Source organism: Mauremys reevesii, linkage group 23 (assembly GCF_016161935.1).
Source record: "Mauremys reevesii isolate NIE-2019 linkage group 23, ASM1616193v1, whole genome shotgun sequence".
Classification (NCBI taxonomy): domain Eukaryota; kingdom Metazoa; phylum Chordata; order Testudines; family Geoemydidae; genus Mauremys; species Mauremys reevesii.
The window spans coordinates 15,713,826-15,731,491 of record NC_052645.1 but is presented as its reverse complement, the minus strand read 5'-3'; the positions used below and the strand labels follow the sequence as shown (position 1 = coordinate 15,731,491).

The window sequence follows — 17,666 nt, the reverse complement described above, 5'->3', positions numbered from 1 at the left end:
CATTTCCACCCCAGGGGTCACTGCTGTGAGGACAGATGCATTGTGGGCTAGTTTCTGAAGGAATGGTTGTACAGCCACATCCACACAGGAGCAGGGCTGGTGGAGGGCTTATGTCACGCAGGGAACTGCTTTAATTTAACCGACGGAAGTTCAGGAGTTTGCCGCTGGGCCTCCAAAATCGCGTGTGGGGCGTACAAGGCTGTACCGACAGAAGGCAAGTGTTGCTGGTAAAACTTGGTAGTCTAGACCAGCCCCAAGCCTCTTGCTGGGAGTGAGTTATGGAGACTGGCCACTCTCCCACCCCAGCTTGCCAGGGGGTCCTGCCTGCTGAGGAACAGAACGTTTGTGTGGGTGAAGCCTGGGCAAACAGAGGCCACCACTCTTCAGGGCTGTCACTCCAACACCTCTCTAAACATAGAATCCTATCTCATGGAGCTGGAAGGGACCTTGAAAGGTCATTGAATCCAGGCTCCTACCTTTACTAGCAGGACCAAGTACCATCCCTGACAGATTTTTGCCCCAGATGCCTAAGTGGGTCCCTTAAGGATTGAACTTACAGCCCTGGGTTTAGCAGACCAGTGCTCAAACCACTGAGCTATCCCTCATAGAATATCAGGGATGGAAGGGGGACCTCAGGAGGTCATCTAGTCCAACCCCTGCTCAAAGCAGGACCAATCCCCTTTCTTTAAAAAAGACGCAACAGCAAAGGAGAACATTCACCCGGGGTCAAGTCCATCAGTGGTGTCAGGTACAACTCCATTCATGTCAGCAGCTTCTCCTCCTGACACACCAGGTAAATCTGGCCCCAGGTGATTTGCAGTTGGTGGATGGAGAGTAGACATGTTAAGCTGAGGTTCAACCAGGGCAGTAATTTTTTGGCACTAGGGTCGGACCATTCAGGAGAGCCCAGCTCCCATCTAGGCACCAGCGCAAGTGGCCAGGTGTTGCTCATCACGTTGGGTGCATGTTGAGTGCTGAGCGCCTCTGACATTCTGGCCTGTCAGGGAGCCAGCCACAGCCGGGCCAGTCTCCTAGCAACACCCTGGGCATAGCTGACCCTGGCAGGGGCTGCCCGTTTGGCTGCACTTTCTGACTGGTGGAGTGGCAGAGCTAAGCTACTACTTGACTCAGCAGTGGCCAGGGCTCGCTGGCTGCCCAGTGCATTCGCTCCATGCCCCCAGCTGCACTTGATCCTGCTTCCTGGGCCTGCTCCTGCTCCCATCCAGACAGCTCTTGTGCCTGTTCCAGTTCCTGCCCTTCCCCACGCCTTGACAGCCCTGGCTCGGACCCCCAGCTCCACTTCCCAACCATGTCTCGGCCTCACCCACTGGCCCTGGCATTTGGCTTCTGATCCCTGGCTCTGACCCTCAGCTCTGCTCTCGGCTACATTCCCAGGTGTCCCACGGCCCTGATTCTTGATTCTGTCTCAGCTCTCATCTCCAGGCCTGGCCAACCCCATGGCTCTCACCCTTAGGCCCGACCCCCCTATGTCCCAGGTGTGATCCTGACATCACCCCAATTGTGGGTGGTGAGCACTTGGAAATGCACCATGCTAACAGCACCCTAGTTACAAAGGGGGTAGCTGGGCCCTTGCAGCGAACGTGCCGTGTCTCTGGCGCTCACTTACTCCCTTGGTGCAACACAGCCTGTGCGCTGACTTTCCAAGGATGATGCAAGTCACATCTGGGGCTAAGCAGAGGCTGGGGAGCGAGGGGGACGTGTCATTAGCCCGTTGGGTTGGGTGACATTATCACGGAGATCAGTCCACGGGCTCTAATGGCGTGACACAGATTTACATCGACTGAGGATCTGGCCCTTAGCCTGAGCAGTGGGATGTTCCCAGAATGCTGGATGGAATGTGCTTCCCACCACCACGCCCATGCTTCAGTTGAGAAGAATTAATGTAGAGGCCCAGTCTCCTGTCTGAACAGCTCCCTCCCGCCCCCTCGCTGGAAGGAAAGTCTCCAAGGAGGCAGGAGTTGTCTCTGGCCCCTTTGCCATCAGGAGAGGAAGAGCTCGTCTGAATGACGGGAGTATCAGTGAAAGGGAGGCCTGGGAAAAGTTGGAAGTGGGAGCCTCCAGTGATGTATATGCACTGGGGAAAATGTCCCCCAGCCATGCAGAAGCCCTTCCCACCACTGCTGAGACTTTGAAGCCAGGCAGCTAATGGGTGTTTATTGTTATGGGAAGAGATAGACGCAGATAAGGTCTCCCTGAGCATTTAGGACAGACTTTAATACCGAGCTTTTACAGCTCCTTCCAGACTTCAGTTGAGTCATCCCACTGCCACCCACCCCCCACCCTCCCCATGGAGCACCTACAGGTCCAGGCTTCCCTGGGACCCAGGCGTCTCCCCACCCTACTGTGCATCTGGGCAGGGGGCAGCGAGGATGCTGGTGCAAGGAGGAGTCACATTGTGATCTCACAACCTCGTGCCCCACAGGTGGGGGCGGGACACCTTGGTGGGAGGTCTGACATCAGAGGAAGCCCATGCTGCATCTCCAGAGAGGCAGGGGCAGCGAGTTATGTGGGCCCATGGTGCCCAGGCTCCAGCAAATTCAAGGCCTGGGGGGCCCAGCTCCACCAATGTTCAGGGCCAGGTCTCGCCTCTGGCCCTGCCTACTGCTCCCGCGCGCCTCACCTGGAGCATCCCCCTGCCCTGCCTGTCACCCCTGAGCGTCCCTGCCTGCCCTGGGCCGGGGAGCGACTGCCCCCCTGCAGCTCCGCACTGCACTTCCTCACCGGCTGCTGCAGGCTACAAGGGATCGGTGCCGGGGGCAGGTTGAGGCGGCTGCTGGTGGTGGGGGGAGGAGGCTTATCCTGGCTGGACCTCCTGAGCAGCAGCCTGAGGGGGCTTTGGGTGAGTGTTGTGCCAGGGGAGCCAGGGAGGGCCCCCCCTCCCAGAGCTCGCTGTGTCAGCGGGGAGAGGGCTGGGGGGAGTCCTCCTCTCTGGCCCCCAGCCCCGGGGCAGCCTGCCTGCTGCACCCCAAACTCCTCATCTCTGGCTAGTTGAGATTTCTCCAGTCATATCCCTGGTACAGAGGTTCGTTCCTCTAGAAAGTGAGACCAGAGTGAGATGCATTTTAGTGGTGGGTGAAGCAATCTCTGTGCACCTCTTAGCTACCTCACTGGGGTATCATGAGACTTGGCAATAAAGTGCTTGGAGATCCTCCTATGAAAGGCGCTCCAGGAGTGCCACGTACTAGTATACCATAGCATTGAACTCAATTCATTTCTCATACTTCCCCTTCTCAGGAGGGGTCACTCCAGAGCAGGTGCACCTACTGGAGACAGACACCTCATAGATGTTTAACACACGCCAGCCAAGTTGGTAATTCCAGCTGGTCAAAACCCATTACAGCATCTCATGTGATACAGCAGTACGCACATGGGGTTTCCTTCCAGAAGCTGAGAGAGGAAGTCTTGAGATCATAAGCAGTCACTGGCAACAGATGGCCAGGTAGCTGAGCTGATTGCTAGGACAGCATTGTCAGGCAGGGAGAGGGCAAACTGCATGCCTTTTTGGCTCCTTCATTAGTTATTTAGCTCAGGATGTTGGCTTCACTTTCTCAGGTGTTTTTCAAAAGCTACCAGCTTTGTACTTAAGCTGCAAATTTAAAGCATCGGTGATTTGAAATGGGAGGATCTAACCCCTCCCCTTGAAATCTAACTGAAATCTTTTCTTCACCGCCATGACAAACCCCTGCCCATGCAAAGGGCCAGGAACTATCGTGTTAACTTTCATTAGTGCTAATGGGAGTGATGTGCAGGCATCCAGAAGAGAAAAGGCAGGCGTTCTAGGCAGGAGCTTTGGTGCTGTTAGGAATTTGTATGGAATTCACGTTAGAAATGAATTTATTTCTTACTGAGAGTTTTCTTTGCTGGGACAGAGCAGACAGCTTCCAAAGAATAACTCCCAGGTGACACAGGCTCAGCATAGCGCTTCATTACTTGGCTGGGGAAATGATTACAGGCATTGATAGTGGACCACCAAAGGCATGGAAATGATAAACCTCAAGCAAAGGAAGCAGCAAAGAGTCCTGTGTCACCTTATAGACTAACAGATGTATTGGAGCATGAGCTTTCGTGGGTGAATCCCCACTTCGTCAGACGCATGTGGGGGAAATTTCCAGAGGCAGGTATAAATATGCAGGCAAGAATCAGTCTAGAGATAACAGGTCCATTCAATCAGGGAGGATGAGACCCTCTTCTAGCAGTTGAGGTGTGACCACCCAGGGAGGAGAAACTGCTTTTGTAGTTGACTAGCCATTTGCAGTCTTTGTTTAATCCTGAGCTGATGGTGTTGATGCATGTTTCTCATGCATCATATAGCACCATAGGGTCCTGATTTCTGGTAGGTCCTCAGTGCACTATTTGGGGTCAGGAAGGAATTTTCCCCCACGGGGCAGATTGGCAGAGGCCCTGGTGGTTTTTCGCCTTCCTCTTCAGCATGGGTCACTTGTTGGAGGATTCTCTGCAGCTTGAGGTCTTCAAACCACAATTTGAAGACTTCAATAGCTCAGACATAGGTTAGGGGTTTGCTATAGAAGTGGATGGGTAAGATTCTGTGGCCTGCTTTGTGAAGAAGGTCAGACTAGATGATCATAATGGTCCCTTCTGACCTTAAAGTCTATGAGTAATGCAAACAATTAGTAGTAATAGCAATAAAAACACACCGCCCTGCCATGCTAAACTCCAGCTATCAAAGTCTCAACTGTTCTTGGCACAACTCCCCAGGAAAATAAGCACTTCCTGGTTATCCCCACTCTGTTTTATTTGGTTGGTTTGCCCTTTTTTATATATGCCTTTCCCAGCCTTCTCACCTGATTGCTGACCTTTTAAATCTGGGAGAGACCACCAGCTGCAGCCCATAGAGGGTCAGTTTGATTCTGATTTCTTTAGGCCCTTCTCTTCTTCCTGGTAAGTGTCAGCTCCCTGTATGTTTTCTGTCTGTTCTCACAGTCCTACTCCCAGCCTGAGTGCATAGCAGTTACTTAGCAAATCCAGCTCCTGGATTTTATAGGATCCACTTTAATGTCTAGCCAGACATATCAATAGAAGCCCCACCCATGGAGGGCTTGGCTCTGCGTGGGTGAACTACGCACTCCTCCCCTTTGAGATCTGCCAGGCCCATGTGTTGCCTTGTTGAGGGTATCCTTCATGCACCGCTTTGGAGTTTTCATAATAATAGACAGCAATTTACAAATATTAACTAACCCTCAGACTTCTCCTGTGAGATGGGGAAGCAGCATTAGCACCCTTTTACAGACCGGAAAACGGTTGCAAAGAGTGCAAGTGACTTCCCTAAGGCCACCCAGTGAGTCAGCGGCAGGCCCAGGCATAGAACCCAGGAGTCCTGATTCCCAGTTTTTTTTGCCCTGATCATTAGATGGATTTTGTACAGCATTGAAGAACATATTGGTTGTAGCTGTTGGTATAGGAGATAGAGACAGATGATATCTATGCAATCTATTGCTAACCCCAGCTATCAAAAATCAAGAGACCAGCCTAAAAATTATGAGAGTTAAAAAAAATTACATTCTGGATTCTTTCTCTTTGCTTTCTGCTTTCGCACCTTTAGGGGGCACCTTAGTCCTGTTTTCAAGCTTTCCTCTGAAACCAGGAGGGCTAGAAACGTCCTCTTCTGAAATGACACAGAAATTAGGAGCTCCTTAATAACTGCCTCTATTGCACGTGGTTAAAGTGCATGATGAGCAGCTCAGAACACTGTTTTAAAGCACGAGAGAGTGGGTAGCGCACGAAGCTGGGAGTCAGATCTGTGATTCTCTTAGTGGGGCACAGTGAATTAATGTTTGTGAAGCATGTTACAACCCTCGGGTGAAAGCTTCTAGAGGGAGGCAAAGCTTCGTTTTCCCATGCTCCCATTGACAACAATGGAAGCTCAATGAATGGAGCTGAACCAGGGCCCGATGCTGGGGGCAGGGGGGACAGGAGAGTTTAGCTTTGTGTTTGTGCCTAGGGAGTGGTTTGTTTTGGCATAAACACAACAGCGGGTTGGCAGAGTAGGGCACGCTGCAGCTGAGTTAGTGCAGCACTTGCTCCTTACCTTACTCTGCAATAAGCTTTGGTGGGTTGGGGCAGAACTGGAGTTGAGTTACACTGAGGCTCTGAAAGGAGCCAATGCTGAGCTCAGTTACAGCAGTGTGAATCTGAGTGACTCCACCGGGGTGCTCTGGATTCATGTGAGATCTGGCCCATAGCCTCCAGCTTTTCTGGAGAAGAGCGGAGAGGAGAGGAGGGGTCTTCTCTGGTGCTATTAGAGGCTTAGTGCGAAGCTAATTTCACAATAATAAAGCGTCGGTTTGTGTCTGTTAGGAAAGGGGACGGTTTCTCCTCGCTGTAGCTCCATTGAAGTCTGTGTTGCTACGGCAGAGAGGGTCTGGTGCCAGCAGGTTTGACAAAGCAGGGAGAGTCCTTATATCTTTTAGGCTGGGAGTGGCCTAAGCCCTGTCCAATTCCAAGGTTGTCCAGGGGGACATATAGTTCAGGAAGGACCTCAGTGCATCAGCTGATCCAGGCAGCCTGCTCAGTGTCTGAAATGGCAGGCCAAGCCGCTGGTAGCAGCGCCCTGGGGAGGGGTCGCACCACATGCCTCAAAGTGCACCAGCCCTTGGCTCCTGGGGACAGGGGGTGCGGTCAGAGCAGGGAGACGAGGTGTGACCTCCAAGAAAGAGAATTTACAATGTTTTGTTTAACCCGGATGAACCGTGCTGGCTTGGGGGCTGCAGATCCCTGTTCTATGGATAAGGACTTCAGTCTCATCAAGCCAGCACTGTTTGTTGTTGTTAATTGTTATTGCAATAGCAGCTAGAGGACCGAATTAATTATTATGATTGTTATTTGTATTACTATAGTAGCACTGGGGAGCGCCAGTCACAGGCCACGCCCCCGCTGCGCGAGGTGCTGTACTAACGCAGAACCAAAAGATGGTCCCTTCCCCAAAGAGCTTACAGTCTAGCTAGACAAGACATACACAGACTAGGAGAAAAGAAGTATCGTTCCCATTTTCTGCATAGTAAGTGTTTTGCCACGGTCACACAGGAAATCTGCAGCAGAGCCAGGAATCAGCCCAGATCTCATGAGGCCACAGTCCAGGGCCTTAACCTGGAAGCCCAATCCTCTTCCCAAACTTGGCTTTGGGCAGGGCAGAGGCAGCCTCCACTCTGTGGTATGCTCATGCGTAGTTAGAAAGACGTGATAGTTTTGCCTTATGTGATCCAACAAACATACCGTGTATTGGCTGAATGAAATGAAATCTAGTGCATCAGCTGGCCGCTGGGTAGACAACCGCAGTCCTGAGGACATCTTCAGGTACTCTGCACTCACTGGAAGCAAAGAGTTTGGTAGCTTCATTTCTAAGCCCTGATTTTCAAGAGGCTGGCAAATTTCTAGCCTTTCCCAAGGGGAACTGAGAGGGAAAATTCACAAAACTGAAACTGGATCTCAGCCCCGAATCCTGTATGGAACAAATACAGAACTGTGGCAGGCAGGTTAACCCCCCACTAGCATGTCTTCATATTCTGCAAGCTGTAAGTAGGGTGTGACGTGGGAGTGACTGCTAAAATCCAAGCAGCCTAGGAGAGAAACAGTGCTTCAGTGCAGGAGGGAGTAACCATGTCCTTTGCTGAGAGATGGTGTCAGGGAAAACGCTTTGAAGACCCAATTCCTGGCCCAGCCCTGAGTGGGGTTCTGTGGAATGTTATACTGACCTAACTCCCCCACGTGTAGACAGTGCTGTGTTGGCAGGAGAGCTTCTCCCCTGGCATAGCGACCGGCTCTCGAGGAGATGGACTAGCTAAGCCGACGGGAGCTCTCCGTTCAGTGTAGAGAGCATCATTAAAGTGCTTAAAGTGTTGCAGCTATGCTGATGCAGTGTTTTAAGTGTAGACTTGTCGTTAGGTTTATAAATCCACTTACCACTGGTGTAAAAATGACTGGACAAGACCCAGGCCAATGGAGAATCAGGCCCATAGTGGTTAGTGGATATAACAATGCGCTTCAGTGACATGGAATTCCTGAGTTCAATCCCCACTCTGTCGCCAAGGAAGTCATGTCACCCCTCTGTGCCTCAGTTTCCCCATGGGTAGAGCTGGTTGAAATGTTACATTTGAAGAATATTTTTGAATGAAAACTGGAATGAAATGAAAAATGAAAACGTTTGTGTTCAAAATGGAAATTATCACAGGAAATGTCCTGTTTTGTTTTTTTAAATTTTCCCATTTTCTCACTGAAAAAAAACAACCTTTTTTTTCACTTTGTTTTTTTTCTTTTTTCTTTTTTCTTTTTCCATTTTTTGCCTCTGGCAAAGGAGGGGGAAGGAAATCCCTCTAAATGAATGGTTTTAGTATTGCAAAACTTTTCATAGATTTTTTTAAAGTGAAAAATTTACATTTTCCACACAAAAAAATTACAATTTTTCAAACCATCTCTAAACAGGGGGTTAATGCTTAACTATCACCTGGGGATTTAATAATAATGATGATAATTAATGAATCCTAGTTGTTATAGCCCTTTCCATGAGGACGTCTCAAAGTACTTTACAAAGGAGATCAGTATCATGGAGAAACTGAGGCACAGATAAGCGATGTCACTCAGCAGGCCAGTGGCAGAGGCAGGATAGTACCCATGTCTCCTGACTCCCAGTCCAGAATTGTCTGTTGTGTGCTGATGATGTGCTTGGCTCTGTACAAGATGCAAAAACACAGACAGTCTCTTCCAAGGAGTCTGCAGCGCTTTGAACTTGTATGGTGTTATGTGTGCACTAGGCGTTATTTGTACCTGCTTCCTATAGTTACTGCAAAACACAGCTAGGGATTGCACAATGACTAGCTGAATCAACAAACAGCCATGACGATGCAGCTTTCAGAAGCCCATTACCTGCTCCTAATTAATCCGAGTTCGTTAAGCAGAAAGGAGGCCACACTAGCATTTTGGGGAAGCGTGGGCGTGCTTAATGATACAATAGTTAAATTTCTGCTCTTGTTTGTTGCAACGGCTCTGAACAGACAAACAGACCTGCCCACGAGCTGCACCCAGGCTCTGCGACGAATGCATGCTAGGGAGAGTGCTCTCTCCATTGCATTTTCTCACTGGCGGTGAAATTCACTTCACCTGCGTAAATCCAGTTACTCTGTCTTTCCGTGGGCATGGAAGGGAGAGTGGAAGATCCCAGCTCTCTGCTGTCAAGCTGGGGAGAGGAGATGCGTGGTGCACCCTGCCAAGCTGTTGCTATGTCTGCAGTCTGTGGCCTGCCAAACTGCTGCTACCGTCTATGGCAGGAGTTCTCAAACTGCGGGTCGGGACCCCGCAGGGGGTCGCGAGGTTATTACATGGGAGGTCACGAGCTGTCAGCCTCCACCCCAAACCCCACTTTGCCTCCAGCATTTATAATGGTGTTAAATATATAAAAGGTGTTTTTAATTTGGGGGGGGTCGCACTCAGAGGCTTGCTGTGTGAAAGGGGGCACCAGGACAAAAGTTTGAGAACCGCTGCTCTATGGCCTGCAGTGGGGGCTGAAGCCTCTCAGTCCCATGTAAACAGGGGTCAGGGTCATTGCATCCTGCATAGTTATGGATCCTTTTGCCCGTCTCCAGCTCACACCAACATTCCTCTGTGGAATCTGTTGGCCATCATCAGAGATGCACCTGCCAGTGTCTCTGCTCCCCTTCTTGGTGCTAGCTTGAAGCCAGGGGGAATTTTGTCTGCATAAGGAGTGCAGGACAGGGCCTTCAGCTGTGCTCGGTTCCTTCAGCACTTTCGTGGATGCTGCAACCAGCAAATCTCTGGTTTTCAAACGCTCAGTGAAAGACTCTTTACAAACACATGGATGGAAAGGGACCAGGCTCTATTTAGTGCTGCAACTGTCTGCTCCAGAAAACGGTGGTGTAGTGAGTGCACCTTCTCATGCCAGCGACCCCGGTCCACCTAGCCCTGCAGAGTCATCAAGGCAAAGAGAGAGGGGGCCAGAGTCCATTCCTTCTGGTGTATCAGCAGAATCATCTGTGGCATGCATATGCCTTGGCAGCCATGTGGTTGCACAGGTGCCACTGAGGGAAGAATATGAAAGCCAGTAAGGTTGCAGAGATGTCACTGAGGAGGCCACCACGGGGGCAGTGCCTCTGGGGACGCCCCAGAGCCTTTATTAAAGTGATGACGCACAAGCTGGAGAAAGTGTCATCTCTCTTTAAGATTCCAACATACGTTTGCAGGGCTGGCAGCTAAGGAAAAAAAAATCATCTTTTTTCCCTGTGTAAAGCGAGTACATTTGATACCGAAATCGTGGAGTCAATACCCATGAAACCCCCTCTGATGGCGGCGTTTTTACAGTCACTTCTCCAGAGAGGACCTGCGCTTTGGACACATGCCTCAGATGCAGCATTCTGCTGTGAAAGGGAAGCTCGGCAGAGCAAGAGAGGCAGGACTGCGTGTGAAAATAGCCATTGGCTTGTAGTGGCGCTTTAATGTGAAAGAGGCGTTAGGTTGTAAACGCACAGTGAAGCAAAGGTGTCTGTCCCTGTGATCTTTACATATAACAGAGGAGGCATGTGGGGAGCAGTTCCTGTAACTACTGCTCATGATAGTTAGTAGCACAACCCTTACCAGTGTATTAGCGCCATATAAATCTCTTCCAAGCTCTGTGCAAACACGGAGTAATTAATAACGTCGTTCTCGCTGCCCGGGTTGAAAAGTCTTGCAAGCTGTAAATAGGTGAACTAGCTGAGAGGATCGTGAAGCGCAAGACTGCACATTTGGGCTTTTCAACAGTCTTCCTTTTGCTGATGTAATTTTGCAAGGCTTTATTGTCCCCTGAAGGGGAGGCCTTCCCGAGGGCTGGCTCTTGTGCTCGCTGAGGCATAAAGCACATGCTTTGCTGAATCAGGGCCTAGGATAGAAGGCGATGTTGCAATCCGAGCAAAGAATATTGGGTCAAATTGTCAAAACTGTTAAAAAGCCATAGGAGTCCAAGACCCATTTTCATAGGCACTTGGGAGTCTAAATCTTATTGAGTATCAGAGACCGTGTTAGTCTGGAACTGTAAAAAGCAACAACGAGTCCTGTGGCACGTTATAGACTAACAGACGTATTGGAGCATAAGCTTTCGTGGGTGAATACCCACTTCGTAAGACACATGCATCTGACAAAGTGGATATTCACCCAGGAAAGCTTATGCTCCAATACGTCTGTTAGTCTATAAGGTGCCACAGGACTCTTTGTTAAATCTTATGGAACATTAATGGTATTTTAGCTCCTAACCCCCCTAAGTCAGTTTTGAAAATAGGACTCAGGTGCCTAAGTTTCTTGGGAGCTTTTAAAAATTTTACCTGGCACCAGAATTTTCAGCCATTGCTGTGTGTCTAGTTAAAATATTATGGATGTATGTTTACATAAAATTTAGATAAAATACTGTCTTAACAGGTCAGATTCACAGTAGGCATACAAAGCAGACAGCTTTGCTATGTGAGATGGAATGATGCCTACCACCTTCACCTGTAGCTTTCAAAGATGGGTGAACATTATTAACCCCTTATTGCATGTGGGGAAACCGAGGCACAAAGAGGCAAAGTGGCTTGACCAAAGTCATACAGTAAGTCGGTGGCAGAGGTGGGCTTTAAACCCGGCAGTCCTGAGTCTCATTCGAGTGCCCTGTTCATATGAAGCTACATTGCCCTTCTAATTAGATTCCTCCTGTTAATCACACCACCTACACCTTGGCACACTAGCTCAGTCCTAAGGTATCTGTGAATGAACTACAGTATGTATCTTCCAGCCTTTGGCTATTATGATTAGGAATCAGCATCAAGGCCGCTGCTCATGAAAACAGCATAGAGAAAATTTCTCTCTGACATCATCTCTGTTCCACACTAAATTGGTCTTGTTGCACAATAAGCGTTTTCGCTTGAGTTGAGGGAGAGGTGATGGATAAAAACAACCTACGGCTTAAATCCCCTTTCAGACCACCACAGCCCAACCCTCTGGTTTTCTCTGATGCATTACGGCTGACAGCAGTAATTTTTAATGACAGATAACAGAATTCACCTTAGGCAAAAGACAACAATAATGGAAATTTCCTGTGGGAAAGATCTTTAAAAAGAAAAAAAAGCTTTAACTTTTTTTTGGTTTCTGTTTTGGGGCCTGATCCTTGGGACGCTTCGTAGATTTTAAGGCCAGAACGTCACCTAGTTCTGACCACCTTGCTGAAATCCTTCAGTTCCCATTCATTTTATTGGGATTTAAGAATTAAGACCAGCACCTTATAGGAGATCCTCAGCATCTGTAGAATCAGGCCTTTGAAGCCTGAACAACTGGGCGCCTCTTAAGCTGGGTCCGTTGGATCTTCATGGGAGGAAAACCAGGGTCTGTATTTGTTGCAATCCCTTGCAAGACCGCGCCTCTCTACGAAACACGGTCTTTTGCCTAGCGACTGATACTGTGAGTTAAGCTGGGATTGCACAACAATAGACGCTGATCTCAACTGGGAAGATAGCATCTGTTCTGAGTTGTAGCCAAGTTTTCCCATATCTCGGTGACAGGCTTTTTTGCAAGGGGGGTGGGGGGCGAGAGCAGGATTTACACACCTATATAAATATTTGAGCCCGATCCCGCCATTCTGACTCAGTCTTGACTGGGGCAAAACTCCCATGGAATTAAATATGGATGTTTACCTGTCCTTGCCCTGTGGATCTGACAATCTAAATGTGAAGTGACACAGGAATGGCAGTAAACAGAAGGGAGGGCAGGGAAGGAGGAGGGTTACAACAGCAGGAGATTGTGAGGTTTGTTTATTGCTCTACACACGCACTTTGTTGGCTCATCTTTCAAAATCTTCATTAAAAAAACCCAGTGAAGTTTGCTAAGCCACAACAATGTACCCACCTAGATCATCTACAGCTCTCGAGCGCTTCACAGCAAGGAAATGACTGGGTACGGATATCTTCACTGACCACATCTACGCTCGCTGGGCGAAATCCTGGCCCCATTGAAGACCATGGGAATTTTGTGATTGGTTTCAATGGGTCTGTCTACACTGTCCAGAAAAACCTGTGGCACCAAGTCTCAGAGCCTGAATCAAATGACTCAGGTTCACGGGACTCGGGCTGTGGGGCTACAAATTGTGATGTAGACGTTCCTGCTCGGGCTGGAACCTGGGCTCTAAAACCCAACAAGTGGGGGAGTGTCTAGGAGCCCAGGTTACAATCCTAGCCCAAGCGTCTACACTGCTATTTTTAGGCCCAAAGCCCAAGTTTGTGAGTCCAAGTCAATTCACCAATTCTGAAATGTGGTGCTGTGGGTTTTCTTTGCTGTGTAGACAGACCTAATGAGGCCAAGATTTTCACCCATTTTTTTCTACAATATAAAAAGTGCATTTTTTTAATGCAACACAGTAACCTTAACTCTGACCTATGCATTACTGGTCTTATCAATTATTTTTGTACTATTGGTTTCAGTATCTATCTATCTATCTATTTTCTTTTAAGGGCTACTGCTAAATGGAGGAAAAATGATGACTCATTACATTTACCAACTCACACTTAAATATTTTGAAAATAACATCACTTCTGTAGTTTAATAGGAAAACATATATAATGTTATTGGTTTATGGCAAACATCTGGATGGCATGTAGACTTGCATTTGAGACTTGTGGCTATTGGTATAGTAATAATAGTATTTATTATTAATATTATTTGTTCTGTGGTAGAATGTAGGAGCCCCCGTCACGGCCCAAGACCCCATGGTGCTAGGCGTTGTACAAACACAGAACAAAAAGATGACTCCTGCACCAAATAGCTCACAATTTAAGGCTTGGTCTACACTAGGAAATTAGGTCAGTATAACTATGTCGCTTGGGTGTGAAAAATCCACACCCCTGAGCTACGCAGTTAAACTGACCAACCCCTGGTGTAGACAGTCCTTGGTCGATGGGCGAATGCTCCCATCGACCTTGCTACTGCCTCTTGGGGAGGTAGATGACCTATGCTGACAGGAGAACCACTCCCATCAGCATAGGCAGTATCTCCACTGAAACATGCTGCAGTGTTTTAAGTGTAGACAAGCCCTAAGTAATGTGTGTCAGTAAGGTTGTGGATAGAGCACTAAACTAGAGACCGAGGTTCTATTCCTGGCTCTGCTGCGGGCCTGCTGGGTGACCTTGGGAAAGTCATGGCACCACTTTGTGCCTCGGTTTCCCCATCTGTAGCATGGCGTTAATGAATGTGACCTCCTCTGTAAAGTGTTTTCAGATCTACTGATGAAAAGTGCTAGATAAAACTAGCGAGGTATTCTAATTTTTATGTTTTATATTATATATATTTTTATATTTCTCATGTAGAAGGGTTTTGCATTTATATTTTGACATTACAAATAAAAGAATAGGGTTATTTTTTTCCTGTAAGTAACTATAAGGTGGTTATGTTGTGATGAAATAGCTATTACTTGATACTAAGACGAATGTGTTTGTGCTGTGAATGGTGTAAGGTTAATGATGTAGTTAGTAATTCATTTTCTTGCTTAGAAGCATTTTGTGATTTGTAAGTGATAGGACAGATACTGACATGGCTGTCAGTATGCAACTGTGAAGCAGATCCTCTGCTAGTGTTATTTGTCTTAGCTCCATTTAAGTCAGTGGAGCTATGCTGATTTATATTAGCTGAGAACCTCATCCATGATGTGTTTTTAATAAGGTTTTGTAAATGGAATTTTCTAACTTGCTAGGTTATTTCAGTATCGTATATGTTTTATTTTGTGCAGATAAATGAAGACATAGTTTTAACATTTTTAAATAAATGGGATGGACAGAGCTGGGTCACCAGATCATTAACATAAACGAGTCATGCAAATCTCAAAATGTCCATGAAATGTTCTGCAGTAGTTGTCATTGACACTTACCCCCAAAATGTGAAAACATAACCTTTATAGTGTTGTCAATAACAAGGGGAATAAAAATGACCCTTTGAATGATATTTAGTCTATTCCCCATTCTTAGTGTAACATTCTTAGTGTAACATTTTTCCGTAATCCGAGCAGTTACGTAGTCTCCATTGTCTGAGAACCTAGTTCCTGATGTGCTTTTAATAAGGTTTGTTTCAATGGAATTTGCTAAATGGCTGGGGGTGGGTGGGTTCAGTTTAGTTTAGATTAAGTTTACATTAAGATAAAATTTAGATTGAGTGAGAACAAAAGCCACATGCCAAGGGAGAGCATGGAGTGTGCATCTCTTTTGGAACAGGCTGCAGCTGAATTGAACACAATGGCCGCTCCCTCCAGCAGTTGCCAGACTCCTAAGACTCTCAGCTTGCAGTAGACAAGACACAAATAATAGCAGTTATGCAGCTGCATATGTCACACCTGGGGTCTCATGCTATGGTATTTATCTGATCCCCTTTACCATCATATCTGAACATCTCATCATTTGTAATGTATTAACCTTATTCTTCAACACCCCTTTGAAGTAGCACTTCCCTATTATCCCTACTGTACAGATGGGGAACTGAGTCACACAGAGACTGAGGCTGTGTCTACACTTAAAACATCACAGTAACACAGCTGCAGTGCTTCTGTGTAGACCCTTACTACAGTGATAGGAGGGGTTCTCCCATTGGTGTGGTAAATCCACCTCCCCGAGAGGTGGTATCATAGGTGCCGACTCCTTGGATGCTCTGGGGATGGATCACCCATGGGGAAAAAATGGTGGGTGCAGAGCACCCACCGGCAGCCCCCCATCAGCTCCCCTCCACCCCCCAGTGCCTCCTGCCCACCGGTGGGCCCTGCTGATCAGCGCCTACCCCTCCCTCCCTGCACCTCCTGTGCCTCCCACGAACAACTGTTTTGTGGCATGCAGGAGCCAGGACGCAGCCCACTGGGCGGGGAGGGTGGAACTGAGTGGGAAGAGGCGGGGCAGGAAGAAGCAGGGTGTGGGTGGGGCCTTGGGGTAAGGGGTGGAGCCTGGGGGGTGGTCGAGCAGTCCCCAGCACTTTGAAAAGTCGGTGCCTGTGGGTGGTCTCTAGATCAACAGAAGAATTCTTCCGTCAACATAACACCTTAAGTCCGCTTAACTACGTCACTCACCCAGACCCCTTGCAGTGATGTCACGGAGTCGATCTGTTTTTCTACACTACAGCACCGTAGTGCAGACACTTGCTGCAGCAATGGGAGGGGTTTTGCTGACTCTGTAGTTAATGTGCTACCAAGAGGCGGTAGGTAGGTCAATGGAAGAATTCTGCCATAGACCTAGTGGTGTCTAGACCAGGGCTTAGGTTGGTGTAACTACATCTTGCAGGGGTGTATGGATTTTTCACAGCCCTGAGCAACCTAGCTAGGTTGACCTTAGGCTTAGGGGTAGACCAGGCCTACGTGACTTGCCCCAGGAAGCCTGTTATAGGGCAGGGGCTTGAACCTGCATCTCCAGAGTCCCAAGCTGGTAGCCTAACCACTGACCCATCCTTCCTCTCTGCTAGGTAAGGGTGCACCGCACTTTGCAAGGATCAGGGACTAGGCCAGTCCCTTTGCTTGGTGAATTTACCATGATTGCAATGGCATCCTCTGGGTGTGTTAGAGAGAGCTGGTTATTATGGCCCGGCCCTGATTTAAAGTCAAACAAAATCCAGGTTGAGCCATAAATATGAACGATGCCAGGGACTTCTTTTGTCCGTTTCTCTCGTTCTTGCTCTTTGGGCTGTTTTCCTGGCGGAGGAGGGGTTTCCAACTGACTCTCACAATGACAGTTTAATGTGTTTCTCTGATGTAATCCGTTCCTGTCTGCAAGCCCCACTCACAGTGACAAAGCAGGAGACCCCTCCCCACCTCCTAATCCGCTAAGAGTAAAGGCCGAGACCGTCTGAACTAGCCCGACAGGAATGGTGATCCACAGAGCAGAGGCAGGGGGTGGGAGTGGGAAGGAGGGGCACCCTGAGGGAAGTCTGCCAAGCTTTGCTCCTATAAAGGTACTAATCCCTTTGTATCTGAGCGCCGTCTGAGCTGTTGAAAGTGTTACAGGAGAGGAGATCCTTTCATGCCCATTTGCTAGCACTTGAGTCCTGCCATCGGAATTTTTAAGCTAGTTGTTGCAGGGGTGCTGGTGGGGAGATTACGCCTCGGCCTGTAACCGGCTAGCTTGGAAGCTCAGGTTAGATCCCAGCAGGGCTGGCTCAGCCCTTCATCCTTCCAAGGTATGGAAAGTGACTTCCCTGCAGATATACTGTGTGTGTTGGGGTCTTCGGAGACCTTATAAAAGTGAGGTTCTGTCTGGACACACTCATTCTCATGAGGCAGGAGGAGAAACTGAGGCAGAGTGAGGCAAAGTGACTTGCTCAAGGACACCCAGTGAGTCAGTAGCAGAGTTGAGAGTTCTGACACAGTCCCACTGCCTTGACTTATAGACCCCACTTCCAACCAGGGCTGGGAACAGAAGCCAGGAATCCTGATTCTCAATCCTCTGCTTTAACTTCTAAACTCCATTCATTCTCCTAGTACTTTTTTCCATGTGCTCTTCAGAGCAACACAGTGGTGGTGTGGGTTAATTATAGCGATGCTGCCATTGCGAAACAATAATGCACCAAATGTTACTGTGCCTGGGGAAAGAAAGAAATAAGAGAAGGCTTTGCCCTTCTGTGGCACCTTTACACCCGAGGAGCTCAACTAATCTCCAGAA

The 17,666-nt window shown here is 48.3% G+C and overlaps 1 protein-coding gene across 8 annotated transcripts in view; it reads left to right on the top strand.

Moving 5' to 3' along the window:
- The first annotated feature begins 4,820 nt into the window (after window positions 1-4,820).
- GRHL3 (grainyhead like transcription factor 3) overlaps window positions 4,821-17,666 on the top strand; it is an 82,748-nt gene continuing 69,902 nt past the window's right edge. For all 8 annotated transcript variants that reach the window (XM_039511749.1, XM_039511745.1, XM_039511742.1 and 5 more), the window contains exon 1: window positions 4,821-4,920. The gene's annotated coding sequence lies outside the window, so the exon portion shown is untranslated. The remainder of the gene's footprint in view (window positions 4,921-17,666) is intronic.